At 41.6% G+C, this 24,230-nt stretch overlaps 1 protein-coding gene across 1 annotated transcript in view; it reads right to left on the bottom strand.

Moving 5' to 3' along the window:
* The window catches only part of SLX4IP (SLX4 interacting protein), a 185,165-nt gene that overhangs the window by 142,184 nt on the left and 18,751 nt on the right, over positions 1-24,230 (bottom strand).

The following is a 24,230-nucleotide window of genomic DNA, read 5'->3' as shown; positions in this document are numbered from 1 at the left end:
GCATTCAAATATATTATTTGTCAGGGATTCAGGTGTACACACCTGGGTACCACTAACTGCACAGGCTTTTCTGAGCAGTCCTACCATCATCCTCCTCTTCCTCAGGCCCTATGTGGATACTTGGGAATGATATGGGGCCATTTCATATGTGCATGGCTTAGTCTCCTAACTAGAATATACTTTTCTGGAGGATAAGGACTACATCCCAGTTATTCTTTCATTTACTAATGCATTCAATATTCACGGAGCACCTGTAATATACAAAGAGTCGCAGATATAAGAAGGAATTCATAAGACACAGCCCTTCCCCTAAGAACCTCACAATTTCAGTACATCTCACAGTAACAAGCACACAGGAGTCTTTGCCCATCTGTTTACTGGAAGGCTGACTGATGCGAAGCTTGCCATATTTCTTTGTGTATCTTCCTAATTGATCACCAGAGTAAGGAGCCCCCAGTAAATACTCCTTAGCTATGTTAATGATGCTCCTGCTGAAGGAAGTGGGGGTTATTTTTTAATTCCTTCAGCCACACTATATCTATCTTTGTAATCTAGAGACCATCAAGATTTGGCTCTACTAGACTCTATGTCTTACTATTAGAATTAAATAAATAAAAGGCTATCTCATCTCAGAATCCTTTTAGGAAAGCATTACTTTTTTTTTTCCTTTTTCCTAGTGGTTTCTTTCACAGTCAGAAAGTAATTAAAATCTAATTTGCATTTTCAGGTAGGACTTCTTCATTTACATATCATCCAATCAATAGTAGCAAATTAGCATGTTTAATTTGCATATCTTAAAATTTAGCTGTTTTAAGTTTCCCCTTTGATGAGTTTCAGTAAATTTATAGAGTTGTGCAACTGTCGTCATAATTTAGTTTTAGAGTAATTCTATCACCCTGCCAAAGTTCCCCAGCTCATTTACCTACTCCAGCACATATACTTTTCTTTCCTTCTATGAAGTATGGGAAATGACCATTTGGGAAGCAGAGTTAACAGGACATCCCAGGAGACGAGGATCCAGCCCTGCCCAACCCCTCCCCATCCAAGGGTGAACTCTGACACAGGATCATTAACACAACCTCAGAAAAGAGTAGGAATCCAGGTATTCTGGTGTTTAAACTCCTCACCTCAACTGTTTCCTTCCTCCAGAGACCATCCTTAAGAGCTACATGAAAGCAACTGGCCAAAATACCTAGTTCTCAAACTGTAGCTTGGAGGGGAATCAAAGTGGCTTCAGTCAGAGGGGAGAATATAAAATAATCACTCACACCACATTGAAGCAAACAGAATGTCTGAGCACAGCCACCCAAGTCCAGGGTTGAAATAAATGGCATGGCTTTAAGTGTGTTTCCATCAAAAACACAACATAAAAGGGGAACAAAAGGTAGATGGCCAACCTGAAAGGAAACACAATGTGATTGCAGCAACATGGATGGACCTAGAGATTGTCACACTGGGTGAAGTAAGTCAGACAGAGAATAGGACAAATATCATATGATATCACTTATATGTGGAATCTAAAAAAAAAAATGGTACAAATGAACTTATCTACAAAACAGAAAGAGAGTCACAGATGTAGAAAACAATCTTATGGTTACCAGGGGGAAAGGGAGGGAGGGAGGGATAAACTGGGAGATTGGGATTGACATATACACACTACTCTATATAAAATAGATAACTAATAAGGACCTACTGTATAGTACAGGGAACTCAATACTCTGTAATGACTTATAAAAGCAAAGAATCTAAAAAACAATGGATATATGTATATGTATAACTGAATCACTTTGCTGTATACCTGAAACTAACACAACATTGTAAATCAATTATACTCCAATAAAAATTGAAAAAAAAAAAACACAATGTGAGAAATAGGAGTTAGGAGCTAAACTCATTAACTGAAGAGCCCGAAAACAGATACAATATAATAAAAAATGAAAAAGAGGGTATGGTAGGCAGCATCTAAGATGACCTCCAATGATCCTCACCTCTTGGTTTTCACGCTCCTGTACAATATGGTTCCCTCCCCTGGAGTGTGGGCTAGGTTTAACAATTTGCTTCTAGCAAACAGAATGTGGCAGAGGTGATGATGTGATGTCACTTTGATGTAAGGTCATAAAAAGACTGTGGCTTCCATCTCGGGCACCCTCTCTTGCTCTGAGGAAAGCCAGCTGCCATGCTGTGAGTGGCTTTATGGAGAAGCCCATGTGTTGAGAAACAGATGTCTCCAGTCAACAGCCAGTAAGTACCTGAGACCCCCTGCCAATATCACATGAGGGAACCTAGAAGTAAATCCTCCACCAGTCGAGCCTTGAGAACACAGTGGCCCCAGCTGACATCTTGACTGAATCCTTGTAAGAGATCCTGAGCAAGAGTCACCCAGCTAAGCTATGCCTATATTCCTGTTCCACAGAAACCATGAGTCAGCAAATGTTTGCTGTTGTTTTAATCTCTAAACTGGGGGTAATTTGGTGAACATTAATAGATAATTAACATGGGGAAAGTAAGAAAACAAATTGAGAATAAAAATCAGTATCATTATGGAATTAATAAATAAGTGAAAGTAAGATCATCAAGAAGTTGACAACCCTGAAAATTGATTTACTGACAGTAAAAAGGTTTGGATAATCATGGTGATATGGTTTGTTATTATTATTTTTTTTAATTGAAGTGTAGTTAATTTACAATGTTGTGTTAGTTTCCAGTATGCGGCAAAGTGATTCAGCTAAATATATATATTATTTTTCATATTCCTTTCCATTACAGCTTATTACAAGATATTGAATATAGTTCCCTGTGCTATACAGTAAGACCTTGTTGTTTATGGTGACACGGTTTGGAGAGTCAGAATGAAAAATAAAAGAAACAAAGAAATTAAAACAATTAGAGAAAAGCTAATAAAAATGGAAAGCAAATAAAAATAACTTAATAGGAAGACATATCCTTGAAGAAGATAACTTAAGAACTGGAATAGACAAGGGATCCCAAGATATGAGACAATGTAAGAATCTCTCTGGAATGTAGAATGAATAAACTTTGCAAATCAAAAAAGCACATGTTCCAGAAAAAAAAAAAATGCTGCAAGAATACTCCACACTGAGAGAGATTTATAAAATCTTTCAGGTACCCAAAGAACAAAAACCAAGTCATCTACATAGCGGGGGAAATACTGGGCTGGCTTTACATTTCTCTAAAGCAATATTGAACGTCAGAAGATACTGGTGAAAATTTTGTTACAAAATGCTGAGGGAAAGTATAAGCCAAGCTATCACTCAAATACAAAGGCAAAGAAGAGACATTCTCAAACGTGAAAGAATCCAGGAAGTAAAACATCAATAACAGCTTCTTGAAAGTCAGTCTTGTCCAATAGAATCTTCTGTGATACCTGCACTATCCCCCTAGCCACCTCTGGTTACTGAGCACTGAAAATATAGCTATTGAGACTGAAAAACGAAATTTTTAATTTTCTGTAAATGTAAGTTTAAATAGCCACATGCAGCTAGCAGTCACAATACTGAACATGAAATGCACAGCACAAGAATGTGAATAATATAAAATGGGAACACATAACAACAACAAAACTTGGGAGGTGAGAAGACAGGAGAGAGGATGAAGGAGGAGCTGCTGTCCCCTCTCTCACAGCCAGGGGTCAATCAATTCTGTCTAAAACCGAAACAAACCAAAAAAAAAAAAAAAAAACCTTACTTAAACCTCTTTCATTTTTTGCAGTACGCGGTCCTCTCGCTGTTGTGGCCTCTCCCGTTGCGGAGCACAGGCTCTGGACGCGCAGGCTCAGCAGCCATGGCTCACGGGCCCAGCCGCTCCATGGTATGTGGGATCTTCCCGGACCGAGGCACGAACCTGCGTCCCCTGCATCGGCAGGCGGACTCTCAACCACTGCGCCACCAGGGAAGCCCCAACCTCTTTCCTTTTGAAGCTATTTTATTCTTAAATCTTTTAGGAAATAAAATCTACATAAGGAAAAAGAATTGAGGCTCAACAATTCCTTAAGTTTCAATTCAGATTCCTTTTCTATTACTAAAGTAAAATTACATTTTATGTTTTTAATGAAAATAACAGCTATAATATCCAATATTTAACAAAAGTGCTTCTATCTCTTGCTGTAATCATTCTATCTGTACATATATATCCCACGGTGTCCATCTGGAATGATGTTCACCTAAATGCTAACAAGAGGTATCATGAGAGATTTAGAGTGATTTTTTTCTACCTTTGAATTCTTCAGAATGCGAATGGGTCATTTTTAATAGAACAAGTTTTTCTACAAGTCTGTTTGCCTGTTTTTAAATAAGAGCCTGGGAGCTAATACTGCAAGATGTTAACAGCAATAGAAACATGGAATTTGAGTGGCAGGAATATGGAAATTTTTCCTCTTCATACATTTCAGACTTTTTTTTAAGTTCTCAAAGGAAAAAAAAGAAGTATACAAAGAGCCTACAAGTTATATGGCATCGATTCGCATTCTGCATCTATACACACTAACTACCCAGATTGTCTTCAACTTTCCTAGAGGCAGGTTCGCCATCTGGGATGTAGCCACAGTCACTGCTGGCCTCCAGATGGAAACCAATGATCCCACCCACTTCTCAAGGTCTCCCTAACTTCTTCCCCAAAACCAGGTCAGGACCTGGGCAGAGGCCTTAGTCGGGGGAGGACTGGCCAACATGTCCCTGAATTCCAGCTCTTGGGCAGTTTTCTCTTGCTTCTACCTGACCATGGAGGTAACATGCCTTTTTCTTGAGGTCTGGCCCCCTCCTTCTCTCTTTTCCCCTTTGAATACTCTCTCACTCCACCTACTTCGTAAGCCAAAGGGGCTCAAGATTCTCTCCCATGAGAGGGCCACCTACCCACAGGAGGGCTTGGCAAAGGTGGCCTGACTTATTAAGGTCTACAAATGAGAACAGGGCCCCAAACTGACCTTTGACCAACAGTCTTCAACGCATCTTTTTCCCTAAAAGACTTTTTTTTTTTTTTTAGAGGGAGAAGCAATAAAGAAACAGAATCGGGGGCTCCAAGGTCCCCTATTTAATAATTACACCTGCCCTGCCGACTTCCCAAGACAACGTATTTTAATATGGTTAGTAAAAGTAATGTCTTAAGAAAACTTTAAAAATTATAAACCACTATAACGTAGGTAGCTGTAGTATTACCAGACAAGGGGGAGTCTAAGCCAAAGTTTTTACAAGACTGTAGCTAACAGTTTCCACCTTCTTCTTCAAAGCATATGACTTCCACTAAGCGACCCCAAGCTTGAAACCTGCCTTGACCATTTTCCAGCTCTGACCTGTGCAAATTACTCGACCTCACTGCCCTCACCTCTGTGACTCTTCAACATTAAGGTGTCATTGACGGTGCTGTGAACATTACATAGGATACTATGTGAAAAATACCCAGTTCAGTAGGCTGTCTGTAAACGTTAGCTCCCTTCCTTTGCTGTCACAGAAGCTTTCCAGAGAGAGCCTGTTACAAGAAACACCACAAGCCACTTGAACTGTACATCTTAAGTGGCTTGAAATGAAATACTTGAAGAGGATAAGGGGGGGGCCTACATAATCTTTCAGCTGGTCCGCTTCCCAGCCGGCATCTTTACGCTCATTGCTAAGAGCTAAATTTAGTGAATGTTTACTAATTGCCAGGCACTGGATTAGACACATTCTCTGTGACAAAGCTATGAAGGCTGACATTTATTATTCCCACACTGGAGAGGAAGAATCAGGATCCCACTGGTAGGAAAAGCAGTGGGGTCCATCTGACTATTGTGCAATGACACCCCAACAAGAATTCCCTTCACAGTAAACTCAGAAATCTAAGGAATACTGGTATCTTCAGAACCGAGGTCACCAAAATCAGCAGTTTGGGTGGCTGCTTTGGTCATGGGAAAACGCACGCTAATGCCCCAGTAAGATCTCTTATTATACTTCTCATACTATTTCTTAGCATTTAAACAGAAGACTGAAGGTAGAGCTAAGGCTCTTTTGGTTTTGCGGAGGAGAATTACTAACAGTGCTGAAATTTGGAAAATGCAGCTTAAACACGTGAGTGTTGGAGTCACATGGTACCACTTGCTTTTCTTAAATCAGCCTTCAGCTTAAATATTACTTAATTTAAAACTGTCTGTGACGTTGAAGATGGGTTCGATGTTCATTATACTCCTTCCCCTTTAATAGTTTCAAAATTTTCCAGAAAAAGTTTTTTAGAGTCTATAGATATACATACCCCTCCCAAAATCCCTGCAGGGAGAGGCTGATTCATGTAAATTTTACAGAAGATACTCTTCTCTGGATAATTTTAACTCTCCCTAAAAATAAACATTCCAATCACCAACCCAGTAAGGGGGCAGCAGCCCAGGAATGCACTGTCATGGCAGATGGAGGGTCAGTCATTGTGGGAAGTGAAACAGGCCCAAGAAGCATTGGAACTGATGCAGCGCCATTGGATTCCATCAGGCCATCTTTAAAACAGGAAGCATTTCATCAGCTGTTGGGAGACTGCACAGCGGTAGCAGCACTGCTTGGTGACAATTAAAAATACGAAAGCTCGGGCTTCCCTGGTGGCGCAGTGGTTGAGAGTCCGCCTGCCGATGCAGGGGACATGGGTTCGTGCCCCGGTCCGGGAAGATCCCACATGCCGCGGAGCGGCTGGGCCCGTGAGCCATGGCCGCTGAGCCTGCGCGTCCAGAGCCTGTGCTCCGCAACAGGAAAGGCCACAACAGTGAGAGGCCCGCGTATCGGAGAAAAAAAAAAAAAAATACTAAAGCTACAATGCAGTTTCTGTAGTTTTGCACACTGGGGGAAGTACAATGGAATGCTGAGTCAGAAGCAAATGTGCAGACTCATAGCTGACTAGGGGTTCCATGGAATGCATTCAGTGCTTCAGAACTCAAGATTTAAGGCCAGATGCATACTACTGAGGGTCCCGACTCAGAATGTCATCTATAGAGTAGATATTCAAAAATTTGAGTAGAATGATACCCTCTTTGATACTTTTCTTGATTGTTGCAATATTTCGATTTAATTGTCATAATGTACACTGAGGATGTGAACGACCTTAAGATGCCTCAACACGCACACCAACAATAAAGCAAGTTGCAAAATGAAGTAAAGCAGTAATTATGATCGTCCTCATCCCCGGTAACCAAGAGAACCTTCTCAAGGGTCAGATTATTCCAGCTACCTCCTGAATGCCCCAGAGACCTCTCTCCACACTTTGAGTACTCATTATGTTCTGTAAGAAGGCCTTCTACACAAGTGCAAGGAGAAACTTTATAGTAAAGTCTCTAAACCTTATAAATGCTGCCGTGCAATTTTGGGGGTAGTCTGTGCCTTTAATCCTGACAACTGCCATGCCCAAGAATAGGCAGGAGCATGGACAGCCATGCATGCACTAAGTGACCCTGCCCCTGCGCCACAGTCATTGGAGCAAAGGTGGATGCCTACGCAAATTCACCTCCAGAAGGTGGCTTATTGGGGTGGAATGCACAGGGGTCTTATAAAAGATGTCCCTTGGCAGGTGAGGAGCCATCATGATCTACACCATGCACAGGAGGGCAGAGGGAGTGTAACAAGGAGAAGCAGAGAACAAGGCCCCACTTCTCAGAGAGAGGCCCGCAGGGAGCTGCCCTGGGCGCTCCAGACGTTCCCAAAGCTCAGCCACAGAGCCCGACGCCGGGGTTCTCTGAGACACTCTGCTCCCCTATCATGAGGTACCCTTTTCAGTTCCCATTGTTTCCACAGGTCTGTTTCTTCCTCCAAACAGCCTTGATTACTGCCAGCCCGATACAGTCCTTACTCTCTAAATAAGGCACTAAGTTCTCCTGGGCAATTTTTCAGATCCTCACCTTGTGCCCCACGAGGATTCTCATCTTGTCTGTGAAGGAGCTGGACTACATCTGTGCTTGTCAATGTGTTTTATGTCATCTCCCCCTCCTCCCCCCCCCACCCCCAGTTAAATTCTATGCAGGACCCAATACATCAGACCCATGGCAGCTGAGCCACTCGGGCTGGAGCAGGGACAGGGATCTGGCTCAGGCCCGGTGGAAGGCAGTGCTCCCAGGGAACGCTGTCAGAAACCCTGAGCACGATGTCCTCTGGGGCCCCTGGCTCTGCCTGGGATCCCATCCTCCAGGGAAAAGCAGCTTTACGTGAACCGCCCCCCATGCTGGCCCGAAGAAGGAGAGAGACAAGAGGATGAGGACCCACACGCAAGCCGAGACTAGGAAGCGCGGGCGAGACCAGCCGTCAAGCAATGGCCATGACCTGAACCCAAGGCTCCCTCAGCGAGAGCAAACTCCTGGACGGAGGTGCCAGAGGGAGGCTGAGGTGAGCTGCGGTCGACAGCTCAGTGGTCAGACAGTGACACCCCAGAGAGCACCCATGCCTCTGAATCAGCGGGCTGCAAAGACCAATAAACGGCTTTTCACTTTGGGATTTGGCTTATACACAGTGGTTAAGGGGAGAAAGAGGAAGTGACCAAGGCAGCAGGCTGAGCTGTAGAGGATCGGGGTCTCCACCACTCAAGACCCCTCAAAACCCAGGCCCCACTCAGCCCTGTTGGCCTTCCGTTTGGGGTTAACCATGATCCTTATTTGACCACAAATGAAAGAAAAAAAAAAAAGAAAGAAAAGAAAAGGAAAAAAACTCCACATAGAGACTTTTGTTTAAGGACACAGATACCTAAATGAAGAAAGAAAAGGGGTCTGGAGAGAGAACAGCTTTTAAAAGCAAACTCCAGAGTTCAGACATTGCCTGGGGACTCATTCAGTGGCATTAATGACTCCCACAGACATTAAGGCTTTGAACATATTTGCATAACTATGTTACATGATCTCTCAACATCGCTTTAGACTGAAGAGTATCTTCTTCAGAATTATGAAGTACCTTCAGACATGGCTTAAACAAGTCTTCATTTACTTGACAACACGAAGTATTGTTAGACCAACAGATCATTCACAAAATTTTTAAAAGAATGAAATAAGAACTCTGGTAGCTCTAAAAAACATTGCAAAATAAGCTACTTCATGAACTACGCTGGAGGAAAAAAGTTAATCACAATAATTAATATTTGTTACGATGATGATTATTGAGATAATGCCTAATGTTTCTTAAAATGGCTACCTTTGCTAAGCACTTAATATGCATCATTTCATTTAACCCTCACAATAACACTAATATAAAAATAGTGCAATTAGCACAGGCTATGCTTATGCTGCTGGTCCAGAGAACACACTTTGAGAACCAGTGCTTTAGAGACTACAGGGTCTGCCTTTTCTCTTCCTCCCCTTTGTCTCTGAGCTTCATTTTGGACCCAGGTAGGACAGTAGTAGAAGCACATGTCCCAGTCTCACACACCAGTGCTGGTTCACAGGCCAGGCACCACCACAGTCCAAAACAGCCAGACTGAATGCTGGCCACCCCACATGGCTTTTTCTTTCTTCCAGACAAAAGATACCAGAAATGCCAAATAAGTCAGCTGTTCACAGACCAAAATACATTTTCAAAATACTTATTTTTAAGGAGCACCAATGTTCTAGAAATAATTTATAATACCAAAATGGATAAACGAAATGAACAGTCTTATTTGAACTAGAAAAATATCCTTGCACTGGCAAAATGTGATTAAATACTTAATCATCCTTATCAGAATTAAGCAAAATGAATGGCAATTAACGTCTTCAACTACTACTGGCTTTGAAAAGACCCATATCAGGTAACAAGGCAGTGAAAAGGGAAAAATGCTAACACTTTCTAAGTGGTGACTCTGTGCTGAGACGGATGATTATCCCAGAAAGGAGTTTATATTAACACCACTTAATTAACCCTATTTCCTATTTGACAAGTGGGTACTTAAATTACTTTCCAAAGTGCAGGTCAATGGTGATGCCCTGGTTCAAACCCAGGCTTTTCTGCCTCCAAAGCCCAAATTCTTTCCACTATATCATACACAAAAAATTCCTCCAATAAAAGTTTAGGGAATTATCAAAATGTAGGACTAGACAGGTCGTTAGAGATGTGCTAATTCAACACCTCGTTTAATAGATACTAATAGATAAGATTTAAGAGATAGGAACATATGTGGTAAACAATCCCCAGAGATGGCCACCAACAATTCCTCCCCTCCTTCACTTAAGCACACTGCTCGTCCCGTCAAGATGAGGAGCTGGGCTTCCCTGGTGGTGCAGTGGTTAAGAATCCGCCTGCCAATGCAGGGGACATGGGTTCGAGCCCTGGTCCGGGAAGATCCCACACACCGCGGAACAACTAAGCCCGTGCGCCACAACTACGGAGCCTGCGCTCTAGAGCCCGCGAGCCACAACTACTGAAGCCCTTGTGCCTAGAGTCTGTGCTCTGCCACAAGAGAAGCCACCACAATGAGAAGCCTGTGCACTGCAACGAAGAGTAACCCCTGCTCACTGCAACTAGAGAAAGCCCGCACGCAGCAACAAAGACCCAACGCGGCCAAAAAATAAATAAATAAATTTACTTAAAAAAAAAAAGAAAGAAAGAAAGAAGAGGAGTCTATTTCTTCTCTCCTGACCTTGTGATTTGCTGACCAATAGAACACGGTGTCAAACAGAGTCTGCCAGCTCCAGATGCGGCCCTTAGGAAACCTAGCATCTTCCAGTGTCATGTTCTCTGGAAAGCCAGCACCATGCTGTAAGGGAGCTCAAGCTAGACAACTGAATGAAAGATGCCTTGTGAAGAGAGATATGCATCGTGGAGGAGGCCTGAACATGGGAGTGAAACCCTCTTTTGAGCTTTCCAGCCCAGTGGGTATGTGAATGCATCCAAATGAGGGACCCGGTCACTGCCATGTAAAGCAGAAAAACTGCCCACTAAGATTTTCTGACCCATGGAATTATGAAAAGTTTCGGGCTAGCTGGTTACATAGCTAACTGAAATATGAGGTTAACTAACCTGTCCATAGTCAAGAATCAATAATAAGGACTGAAATCTAAGCCCCTGGAATTCTAGCCCTGGCCACCTGCTACTGTAGCCCAGCAGGTAAACTGACACACGAACGGAGCACCCCAAAGACCGAGTGACCTTCGGGCTTTGCCACAATATCCCGTAAAGAAACAGAGCTGAACAAAATGACTGTACTCATTTGTTCACACCTCAGCTCTGCAGGACCGTCTCTGTGTTCCCCTCACCTATGGCTGCTTACATTTTGACACATTAATTTCTCATTACAAACCCCCTGAGGATAGGGACAGGCAATCATCACCCTTGTCTGTGTCTCTAGTGCCTAACCCAGGGCCTTGCACGCCAGGGATAAACGAAGATTTGCTGACACCTCACATATGAAAAGAATTAGACTAGTCCTCATGCCAAAGAATTATGAGACAAAGAACAAATAAGACGCTCAGGCCAAGTCCCTCTAACACTATACAGAATGTCACTGTAAAATATTAAATAATTACTGACGGCCCATGACATGCATAAAGTGTTCTTTTCCCAAACACTTTGACAGCACTGTCTTTTATTATTACTCTGATACCCACAAGAAACTCTGTCAAACAGATAGGAATAATAGCACTACCCCACAGCTGAAGAAATGGATGCTCAGAAGGGTAACACAATTCACCCAGTCATCCACATTTCACAAGTGAAGCCACAACATGATATCAGGAACCCTGATCAAAAGTCTGATGCTAATTTCATCTTCTAGAATCCCTTCCTCAAAAACCTGAGGATCTAAATTTCAAGAAGTACTATAAAAGAACCTAGAGTCACATGAATAGAATATAGAGAATCACAGAAACTTAGAACAAGACATGATCTCAATACTGATCCATAAGAGACAGTGAATTTTTCAGGTCATGAAAAGTGGGATGCCAGACCTGGCACATGCCTTGCCAGAATCTATATAACACTACATCTTTGTGAAACAAACAGCATAACATTCTTCCTCATCTCAGCTCACACTTGCAAAACAGCACGTGCCTGTGTGCTGTGTATGGTCACTATTACAAACTCATTCTTTACTTGGTGTTTCTAGTAGTCTTAAGATCAGAATGTTATTGTCACATGCTACTCACATGCAACAAAGCGACCTATGCAATGGCCTAATTTCCTATATTACTTAATCCTGGGTGTTCCAAGAGGTTACTACCAGAGACACATCGAAAAAGCCAATAAGAATAAATGAACACTGGGCTTCCCTGGTGGCGCAGTGGTTGAGAGTCCGCCTGCCGATGCAGGGGACATGGGTTCGTGCCCCGGTCTGGGAAGATCTCACGTGCCGCAGAGCGGCTGGGCCCGTGAGCCATGGCCGCTGAGCCTGCACGTCCGGAGCCTGTGCTCCGCAACAGGAGGGGCCACAACAGTGAGAGGCCCGCGTACCGCAAAAAAAAAAAAAGAATAAATGAACACTGTGCATCCTTACATCACGTGGCTAATGACTGGACTGTTGCACGTGTGCGCCATTCAGTGAAATATCATTTCCATTCCCAGGGATTCTGGGATGCAAGGACCCTCTGTTAATCCCCACCCTACATCTCACTTCCTCAACCATGCATCCCCAAAACTCACAGTAACAATAACAGTTAGGAAAGGTGAGTAGGAAGTACAGTAACTGTAATAACACCGACTTCAAGGACTTTGTCCCAGTCGAGCCCTCCAGCCTTTACTGCTAGGATCAGGGCTGGGCTGGGGCCCCAAAGCCGTGCAAGGACCAAAGGGACCCTCACTCTCAGCCCCTCGCTTCCGCTTCTGGAATCTGGAAGGGAAGCACGCCCGAGGCAATCCTGTGTCACTGACAACGCTTCCTCTGAGGCCACTGTGGATAGTTTGGGTTGTTCTGTTTTCTTCCGCTGTGGTTAACGGTGGTGTTTCCCGGTGAGGAGAACTATAAGACAGAGCAATCTAAACATCCACAGGCTAACAGGCTATAGGTGAGGGCACACACACAACTCCCAGGCAAGCAAACACAGCATTTAGCATGTCATGATGATTTAGGAATGAGCCAGCAATTTTAAAAGCACTCTGGCTGCTGTGCTTCCTTGGATCACTGCAGAGAGGTACTTTACAAAACACAGAACAATGATGCCCTCTACAGCCCTCAGAGAGAATCCAAGGAACGTACTGAGTTCTTGCATCTGTGAGAGATCCTGAATCTACTTTCCTACTAAGAATTATTTTTGACACCAGAATAAGTTAATAACACACATGTGCTTTGTATGTATGTTGGAAAAAATTAGCATATCATGGTCTAACACTAAGGTGTTAATTAAAATATGATGATGTCCAAAGAATTAACATCATTATACTGGACTAATTTACTTTCCTGAAGGCCAAATAGAAGCAAACTCTATACATTGTCATTTTGGCTATTTTCAAAAGAATTACTTAAAATATTTTCAAAGTGAAACTGTGGACTCCTTAAAGGAGAAACAGGTTGAGATGCAATTTTTTTTTAACAAAAGAAATAAACCACAAATTGAAGATTACAACATTCCTTGTCTGGGACTGAAAAAAGACCAGTAAGAAATAACTCTAAGCTTGAGTGACTTTCCTGTTTCCCATAAGCCACGAGGAAAGACATTTCTCATCTTTGTAATAGGGAAAGTGAGGGATACCAGGCACCTCAGAAATACTCCGGATTACTCAAGGTAGATACATAACAAGCAGAGCACAGGTCCTTCTTCTTGGGAAATGTGGCTGGGAACAGTATGTTGTAAGAGTATGGGTAGATATAGATATAAATAATTGGAGAATATATATAACACGGACCACAGAAGCTGCACGTAGCAGTCAAAGGAACAAAGTGAGAGGGTAATCGATGCAGGAAAAGTTTAGATCTTGTGTGAAAACAAAAGCGAGTCTTTGGTCAAGCCTGGAAAAAGCTGATGAGTATAGACTACAGAAGAAAAGGTGAGAGGGAAAAGGAAGAGAGAAAACCACAGGCCAGATCACTGCAGGAAATGCAAATGCATCGCTTTCATAGGAATAGGTGGGCCATGTTCCCAAGTTCCAAGATGAAAATATGGGTCAAAGTTAAAGAGGAAGGGGGAGAATAGTTATCAGAGTGCCTTGAATAGAGCTGGAGAGTTTAGATGAGGTCGGATTAAACAAAAGGAATTACTCTGATCGCTTAAGCAAGGAAGTGACAGGGTGAAAACGGCTTTAAGAAAACATTATCCTTGTCTGGGTGTACTGGAATGGCAGGACAAGAAAGGCAGAGAGGTCATCCAGAGATCAGTGCAGAAACATAAATGACAAGGATAATAAAGGCTTGAATTTATAAGAAAAGGAGAGAGAAGATGCAAGTCCAGTATACTGTGTTGAGAATGGATGCAGGAAAGACAGGGAGACAGCGTAATTTGGCGAGCCCAGGATGTGAGGGTACAGCCAGGGACATTCAAAGCAAAAGCCAATTTAGAAGAAAATGTGATAAACTGAATTCTTAGTGCAAAGTTTTAGGGATCAGTTTAGGCAGAGACTTCAGGGAGGCAGGTGGAGAGTTGAAACTGAAAAGCGGGTGAGAAGCCAGGGCTGTATTTAAACACTTTCTAATCATTCCCAAAAAGCATAGATGTGCTGATCCACATGGGGAAGGAGTGGGGAAAAAGCCCAGAAAACTGGGTGTCTGGCCAGAGAAGCAGAGAGAACACTTGGAAAAGGAAGTTTCATTTCAAGTCCAACAAGAATGTTGTTTCAAAGTCATCAACACTCAGAACAAATGCTCTCACTGGAGTGAGAAGGTCCCTGAAAACTTTAAGCCTGTTGCAGCATTTAACTGGGTGACGGCCGGTACACTTTTATGAACTTTATTCCAAATCTATCAAGTACTCAGCACACGTTTAGTTGAATAGTTCCCAGCGTGAGCAACGTAACAGAACAGATACTATGCAGTGGGGAAGGAGGAGCAACCGACTGTAGTTGGTGTGCGTGTCATGACCACTGGGAAAACTTGTAGGGATCCTGTGTGTCTTTAAAACTTCAAGCTCGCCCAACAAACAGACAAAATTAAGAAGCAACTGGAAGATGAAGAGTTTAAGTTCTAGGGGAAGGAATACAGAGCTACTTCTTTCACCTTGGAAAGTCTCACAAAGACAAATGCCTTTGTAAAAACATTCTCAGGGTTAAAGGTTGCACACCCTTCCTTCAGATTTATTTCTACTAAAGAATGTAACCATTTAAAACTTTTGTGATTTATTGTGTTAGGACACTTCAGTTTTAGTCTTTCTCAAAATTTAATAGAGAGTCATTAACTAGAACTCGACTGATATGAAAATATTTGCATACATCTTTTTTTTCAAAACACAAAATCAATGCATCTATTTCCAAATGAGTGCTGATGACAAAGTGCTACATTCCCTTTAGGTAAAGGAAAAACCTAAGGCACAGAATTTAAGTTATTCACTGAGGCAAACCAGCAAGACAAAAGCCCATTTGCTATTCAACTTTCTCTCTCTAGAAGTTCAAAGAGTTGCTCTTCACTTTTTATAAAGGGGAAATTACTGTCAATTCTTGGGCATATTTCTTTTTGCGGTTGTTCTAAGGAATGCTGAGACTAAGGTTAACTGAAATTCAGAGAAGATAAAACTATAATTGCTACAAAGGAATGGAACGAAAAACAGATAGTAGCGATGCGGGGAGATTTTTTTTTTTTTTAATGTAAAATCTCTCCTCTCTTTGTTAACATTAATAAAATCTTAAATCTGTTACTTCAGATTTAGGAAACAGCTCAGTCTTCATACCCCAAAAGTCCAGCACACCGCACTCCCCCCAACCCCGGAATAAAAAGTGGACAACTATCAACAGCAAAAGTAAAAGCTTCAAGTCTCCTGGAGTGGGTGGGAAGGAGGTCATTACACACTCCCTGTGGAAGAAGACAAAGCCAGATCCACATTCCAAGGAAGTCTGGCTGGTCTGAGTTTTTCCTTAAGTACCGACTGGCCTGTCACTAAGCCAGGCTCTGTAATCTTCCTGCTAGGGAAGCCATGAATCCCTTCTAATTAATCAAGCCCTCCCAACAAAAATTTTCCCACCCACAATAAAGTGGGCTGTGGGAAGGGAAAGCAGCAGAGCAAGCTTTGTAGCCAAAAGAATTCTAGACTTTGGTGTAATACCTAACTAATCCAAGAAAACAGATGCAGGAAGCAGAGGAAATGATCTACAAACAAAGACAGACAATGAGGTAGGAACACAGTACTGCTCTGCTGGAACCCAAGTCGAAAATTTTAAATCATAAGATTGTAACTATAATTGCATGGGAGTGAGACCTGGCAACACTTTTAAAACACCTGTGAAGTGGGGGATGGACCCATAAACTTTTCAGAGGTAGATACCATGAATATTGATTTGACACTTTCCACAATAATTTATTATTTAAATTTATTTCCTTCCTACTAAACTTGAATACATTGTATGTCCATGTCTATTTCTTGCTTCTACCTGCAAAGGAAAGGGCGTTGCCTTGACCTTCCTAATTTACCGTGCCCTTACAGCCGGTTTAACCCAAGGTAAACTTCACTGAAAGCTTACTCTGACAAGCTGCAAGGAAGCAGGAGTACAGAAGGATTCACTGATTCAGACCCGTGCTGTCCAATTCAGCTGTTACTACTACTACTACCTATGTGTGCCTCGAAGCACTTGAAACATGGCCAGTACGAATGGAGATGTGCTTTAAGAGATATATTTATATACTTAAATCTGCTTACGTAATATATAAATGTTTCAGACTTTGCACGCAATACGGTCTCTGTTGCAACTATTCAACTCTGCCGTTGTAGCGTAAAAGCAGCCAGGCACAACATATAAACAAATGGGAGTGTCTGTGTTCCAATAAAACTTTATTTACAGAAACAAGCAGCTCATCTGTGGGGTGTAACTTTCTGACCCCTTGTTCCCTAAAGAACTTATAATTATGGAAGTTCTAAAACACTGGGGTGGGTGCAGAGCTAGAATTAAGATCACGGAGGAGCCTTGGGGAGACATGTGTCTGCTGCCACTACTACTCTGAGCTGAGAAAGCCTCCACTGGAGTTTAGGACGCATCCTCCTGCCCTGGGCTGCAGTGGCCCAGAAGTCAAGAGACCCTGAAAGCTGGGGTTCCAAGGACTTATCTCATACACCACTGCCATTTCCTGAAATTCTGGCCTAGGAGGCAGTTATAAGAAAGAGCTGAAGGCCAGGGTCACAGCAGTGTTTTGTTTTGTTTTGTTTTGTTTTGCTTTGTTTTTAAAAAGCCCTCTTCTATGCAGGAAGGTCAGAAGACCTTTCTTCATTTGAATAAGAATAACCTGTTTGCATGGATAATTAATACCATTCCAAGGAAAGTCTCAGAATAAACTGAGGTGCAAGTGGCAAATTGTTGGGTATTCATCTGCTTTTCTGTTAGTTTGGAAACCGTGCTCTATCCAAGTATTTTTCAACCCAGATGGTCAAAAGTAAATGCATCTATATGAAAATTTGCATAAGTTAATTCCTTTTAACTTTTATTCATGTGATTTTTTATCATAGTAATCCATATACACAGAGTAAAATGACCTATCAAAAACAGTCCTCCTCCGCCCCATCCTGGCTCCCCCCTCACCCCAACTTTCACTCACTAGGAGACACCACACTGAGAACTTCATCTATGTCATCTGGTATTTACTAAATAGTTCTAAATATTTTGTTTATACTGTAATCTTTTATTATTTCAGATTTAAACACTATCCATGGAAAATGGAAACATAATGCTTGCAACCCACCCGCTCACACGTCTCCTTCCCCAGACTTCCAAAATTTGAAGATCGCAAAATATGAAGTGTTCAAAGCTGAGCCATGTAGTTATACTATGCTTACTTTTCTATCTTGCATAATCTTTTGTTTGCTTAGAATTAAGGGATAGTTTCCCATATTCCTACCACTAAATCATTCCCACACTCTGACCTACAGAAACTCCCCTCAATACATTTAAGTACATGTGGTATTTTATTCATTTCCTTTTTTGTTGGAGACATCTTTCATAGAACCATCTGTCCTGTTCCAATTGGACTGGTTACTCTCTAAGCATTATACACAATTGATCATCATAGGATTGGCTTAGGCCCTCAACTGCTGGATTCCCTATTTCCTGGATCCCAATCTCATCCTTTCTCTGTTCACCGTCCCATCCGGGAAAAATCATATCCTTCCTAAAATAGGGTACATTAGAAGAAAAATTTTTTTAGCCTTTGCAAGTCTGAAAATGCCTCTATTCCACCTTAACATGTGATTGAAAGTTGAGCTGTGAATAGCATTCAGGGCTGGAAACTGAGGCAGGAGGTAGATGGGCCACAAGCCCCCCCCAACCCCCCGCACCAGGGTAAGCAATTGGAGATTTGTTCCCTGTGAACTGATACTCCAAGATGAGAATAGCAGGACAATTGACAGAGGAGGCTGGGCCCTGCCTAGATAGAAGATAAGAGACCACATATTTCTCATTCTCCAAGTCAAGGAAACTTTCTCGACTAGAAAGCTCCTTGGAGGTCAAAAAGGGAGGGGGGAGCCACCCCACAGTAAGAGGCCAACTACCCATAGGCCTCTTCGGTGGAATCCATCTTGGCTGAGAGATGCACGTGAACACATGGGAGGATCCTGAGATGTTCCAAATACGGATTCAGAACCAGGCAAAGCAAAGTGATAGACCAAAGGAAACCCGGAAGAAATGCCCCATAAAAGTGATTCAAACTACCACGAGGGCGCGACTCTCTCTGAGTCCGCCCGTGTGTCTATCCACACATCCTCTACTCTTTTTTTTTTCTCCTAATAGACACTTTACTTGTTTCACTACTTTCCGTCTCTGTGGGAACTCTCTTCTGCAAAGCCAAAGGGCCAGGGCCTTGTCACTGACCACTGGTCTAGTGGCTAGGTTTCTGTGCTTCACTGCCGCAACCCAGCCTCAATCTCTGGCCGGGGAACCAAAACCCTGCTTCAAGCTGCTGCAGGCTGAGGCCACCCAAGATCAGAAACTATTATCCTCAGAATATCTAAGGAATTGTTCCACTGTCCACAACTACAGCTGCTGGGAAGGCTGTTCTGAATCTGATCCTCTGTATGTGATCTGATTTTCTTTTAGGATCTTCTCTGAGTTCCCGGTGTTATGAAATTTTAGGATGATGCGCCTTAGTACAACTTGTTTTCCTTGCCTTTTTTAGGTGCACTCTCACAGAAACTTTCAAATAGTAACTTTTTGCCATCATTTCTAGTAATTTTATCATATTACTTCTTTCATAATTTTCCTCTCCACCATTTTCTTTGTTTTCCTTTCTAGAACGTTTTCATATCAATTTCATATCAATTTTTTTTTCAAAATCAAATTTTCATATCAATACTGTACACCTCTAATTTTCTTGTATTATCTTCCCATTTTTTTAACTATTACCTTTTTGCTCTACTTTCTGGGCAGTATTCCTTATCCATCTTCCCATACTTTACTAAATTTTTATTTCTATCATATTTTTAATTTACAAGAGCTCTTACCTATTTTCAGGAATTTCCCTTATTCATAAAATCCTGAACTTGTCACATGGTTATAATAGTCTCCTTTTTTGCTTTGAGGATACTAATTATAATGTTTTTAAAAGTATTTTCTTGCTTACTAGAATCTCTCTGATCCTCCAGTTTTGCTCATTTGCTTTTTTCTCTCTTTTTCAGTTCTCTGGTTTTCTGTTTCTCAAGTTTTCCTTAAATCTCTGGTGGTAACTTTTGTCCATTCATAATTAAGAACAGACAATAAATCTCTGACTGGAAAGTTTCTGTACATGGGTGGAACTTACTGACTGCTGGGCTTCAGGAATCCAGTGGGGGACTTAGATATCTGGTTGGGGGATGCCAGATGCAGGCCCTACTTATATCAGACAAGTAGACTGTAGGTTAAGTATGACTAGAAACAAAAAGAGATATTTCATAATAATGAAAGATTCTATTCAACAGAAAGAGCAATCATAAATTTGTATATACATGTTAATATAGCCTTAAGATATACAAAGCCAAGATCAATAAAAGGACAAATATACAAATCTAAAACCATAGTTGGAGATTTTAACACACCTCTCTCAACTGATCAAACAAGTGGACAAAATATGAGTAAACACAAAGCACATTTTTTACAATAGAATCAACAAACCTGACCTGAGTCAGATATACAGTTCAATGCACCTGACAAGCACCACTTTTTTCAAGTGTTTATAGAACATTAACCAAAATATCAATAGAGGAATTACGCTAAACAAAATGATTACGCTAATAACAAAATGATTATTAGAAAATTTCCAAATACTTAGAAACTATACAATATACATCTGAATAAGCCATAATCAAAAATGAAACAATGAAAATTAGAAAACATTTTGATTTGAATGGAAGCAAAATTCCTACTTTAACAGCATCTCTATCAAAACAAGAGGATACAAGTAAAGTAGGTCCTTAGAGAGAAATGCATAGCTTTAAGTGCATATACTAGAAAAGAAGAAAGGTTCCAAAATCAATGATTTAAGCTTCCCCCTTAAGAAGCTGAAAAAAGAAGGACAAATTTGCTCAAAGAATGTAGAAGGAAGGAAATAATAAAGAAATCAATAAAATAGAAAACAAGTATGCTACAGGAAAATAAAATGAAAGCCGAATTTGGTTCTCTGAAAAGACTACTAAAAATAACAAATCCCTATCAGCACTAATCAATATCATTCCTTTGGAAAGGTAAATGAAAACCACAATGAGATATCACCTCACACCTGTTAGAATAGCTATTATGAAAAAGACAAGAGATAAATGCTGGTGAGACTGTAGAGAAAAGGGAACCCTGCTGCATGGTTGGTGGGAATGTAAATTGGTGCAGCCACTATAGAAAACAGCATGGAGGTTAATCAAAAATTTAAAAATAGAACTGCCATATGATCCAGCAATCCCACTTCTGGGTATATATCTGAAGGATATGAAATCACTATCTTGAAGAGATATCTGCACTCCGTGTTCACTGCAGCATTATTCACAATAGCCAAGACATGGAAACAACCTAAGTGTCCACTGACAGACGAATGAATAAAGAAAATATGGCATACACATGCAGTGGAATATTATTCAGCCATAAAAAGGAAATTCTGCCATTTGCAGCAACACAGATAGACCCTGAGGACATTATGCTAAGTGTAGTAACTCAGACAGAGAAAGACAAATAAATACTGTATGATTTCACTTATATGTGGAATCTTAAAACATCGAATTCATAGAAACAGAGTAGAATGGTGGTTGCCAGGGGCTGAGGGGTGCAGTAAATAGGGTGATGTTGGTTGAAGGGTACAAACTTTTAGTTATAAGAAGAATAAGTTCCGGGGATGTAATGTACAGCATGGTGACTAGAGTTAACAACACTGTACTGTATACTTGAGAGTAAAGCTCTAATGTTTTCACCATGACAACAACAAAATGGTAATTATGTGAAGTGAAGGACGTGTTAACTAAAATTACTGTGGAAAACATTTTGTAATTTATACATTTATCAAATCAACACATTGTACACCTTAAACTTACACAATGTTAAATGTCAATGATATTTCAACCAAGCTGGAAAAAAAATAATCACCCCTTTGGAAGGTTCAAGCCTAGTTGTCAGAGTATTTGGAAGCCAGGATAGCTGAGAGCTGGCATCCTAATGCCTAAAAAGGGTAGGAGAGAGAGAGGAGTTGGGAATAAACTCATTCCAGTTAAGTCCAGAGTTGTGAAGAACTTCAACTTTCAGTTCTTTGTATCAGCTTAGCACATAAGACAAAGCTTGACACAGAAATAAGTACTCAATTTGTAGATATCTTCATATAATACTCTTTGGGTTCGTATGGGTAAGTTTGTCCACAATTTCTTGGAACAGGAGAGCTTTTCCTTCCATCCTCTTGAGAAACTGTGGGTTTCATGAAAATGCAAAAAAAAATCTCTGCTCGCTGACCAAGGGAAGCAGCATGAAAGCCTGCCATCCACCTAGGGCTTTGGCAGGGGTGGGGGGTGGGGGGGCAGGGGTGAGAGAACAGCAAGGAAAATACTAAAATACTACAAACTAAAAACTAAAAACACTAAGCTTGTGCCATACTCAGTTGTGGGTTGCAAAGTCAGACTACCCACAAGGTGGTGGAATCCCAAGCCCTGAAATGAATACAAACCTGGTCCAAAACCACCAAAATGCCAATGGCTCCAGCAGAAGTAAACTTGAAACCGCTCCACTGCTCTGCAGGGCTGAGCTCATAGGTCTTTCCACCCGTGTATTTCACACTTAGTAAGTAACAGTGGAAATAACAGAACAATCTAAAAGAGGCTATAAAATCAACTACTTTAAGATTATGAAGGAGATAAAAGAAGGATATGGAAACATATTGAAAAAAAGGACAAGTATATATATAAAAAAAGAATTGGTAGAATTTGCATTAAAAAAACACAAATTCTCAAATGAAAAATACAGTCACTAAAAATAAACAAAGAATAGAATAAATACAGATTAAAAAGAAGAATAAATACTGATGACAAGCTTTTACTAAACTGGAAGAGATCTGATAAAAAGCACTCTGAATGCAACATACAGACATAAAGAGAAGAGAAAAAGGAAATGGAAAATGGCCAAGCAGAGTTCATCAGAGCGGGCACATGGTGACTGCAGCAAGAGCAGGTGTGCATGTCCCCTGTTGCCCATGACACCCTAGGGCTGTGCACAGCCATCTGGCTGGGCAGGATGTCAGACCTTCCAAATGGGATCCCAGTGCTTGGGTTGTGGGCCTTTTAAACTGCATGATTAGGAAAGCACTTGTTCCTTGCCTGTGTGATCAGACAGAGGCAGGGACACCAACACAACATGATGTGTAGCATCTTCCATATAATGTGTCAGAACTTTGACTATCCCTAACCTGCTGGCTTGACACCCATGGTTGGGGTCACTCCCCCACCTGGCATGATCTGGGAGTTAGGTTCCAAGTCTTGCTGGTGCAGCTGTGAGATCAGGCAATCTCGTAGCAGAATTTACCACATCAGTATGTATGTCTTGGAAATCAACTGACCCAGCTCTGGCATAATTAGGAGCCTAGGGTCTAAGCTTTGCGGCTGACGAGGATTGTCTATCCGAATGGACCATAGCCGGTTTGGGCGAAGCTTTGCAAAAGGCCCAGTCCTTTTCTGAGCAGACAGCCTGCAGGCGCTCAGTCTTGGATGAGTTAACATCACCCTCTAGCACATAATAAACAGTTACGTGGGACTATTCAACAAACTTCATACAAGAGCTCCAGAAGAAGAGATCAGAGAGAACAGAGAGGAGCAGTACTTGAAGAGAAAAAGGTCGAAATTTTCCAAAATTGATGAAAGACTTGACTCTTCCAAATGAAGATGTACATTGCATCCCAAGCCAGATAAATAAAAAGTCTGTATCTCAAGATTTCACAGTGAAACTATAGAATATCAAAGACACAAAATCTTAAGAGCAACCAAAGAGAACCAAGATATCTTGATAAGCAAGATAACAAAGAAAGAAATCACGATGGGCTGACAGTAGACTTCTTTGCTGACTAGTCTCCACAGATTCACCCCCAGATTCTCCCCCTCCCTGTAAGCACAAGCTGCTTCTCCCATGGAGAGTTGCAGCTTCCCTGGAGCTGACCCTCTGAGTGCTCTGACCAATAGAATGCAGAGGAAACGCACGTGGGACTTCTGAGCTCAGGCCTTCAAGGGACGGACAAATTACACTTTTTTCTTCCCGCAACTTTTGCTCTGGGACACCATCCCTCAAAACTCAGCCACCAAGCTAGGAGAGGAGCCCAAGCCACACAGAGCAGCCACCTGAATGAGAACTGAGGGCAACAATTAACAGCCCCAGGTGAGATTCCAAGCACAGCCAGGATCAACTGCCAGCCACATGCGCAGCCAGCTTCGTTGTGCCGGCTGAACTGAGTCCCCAGATGACTGCAGCCCCAGCCAACATCAAGAGGAGAAACCGCCCAACTGATACCAGGTGACCTACAGAATCCTGAGAGAGAATAAAATGGCTTCTGTTTTAAGTCACTATGTTTTAAGGTGGTTTTTAAGCATCAACTGATAATTAAAACATTTCTCAGTTGCAATAAGAGATTTCAAAAGACAATGGAAAAATACCTTTAAAGTGCTGAGAGGAACTGATGTGCAACCTAAAATTCTAAAACAAACTTTACTTTCTAGAGGAAAACCAAAAGACATTTTTAGACAGACAGATTGTGAATATTCAGCACTTATAATCTCT

The sequence above is a fragment of the Mesoplodon mirus genome, assembly GCF_964341445.2.
Source record: "Mesoplodon mirus genome assembly, chromosome: 15".
In the NCBI taxonomy this organism is placed as follows: Eukaryota; Metazoa; Chordata; class Mammalia; order Artiodactyla; family Ziphiidae; genus Mesoplodon; species Mesoplodon mirus.
Note: the sequence above shows the minus strand (reverse complement) of the source record. Positions and strands in the feature narration are given on the sequence as shown.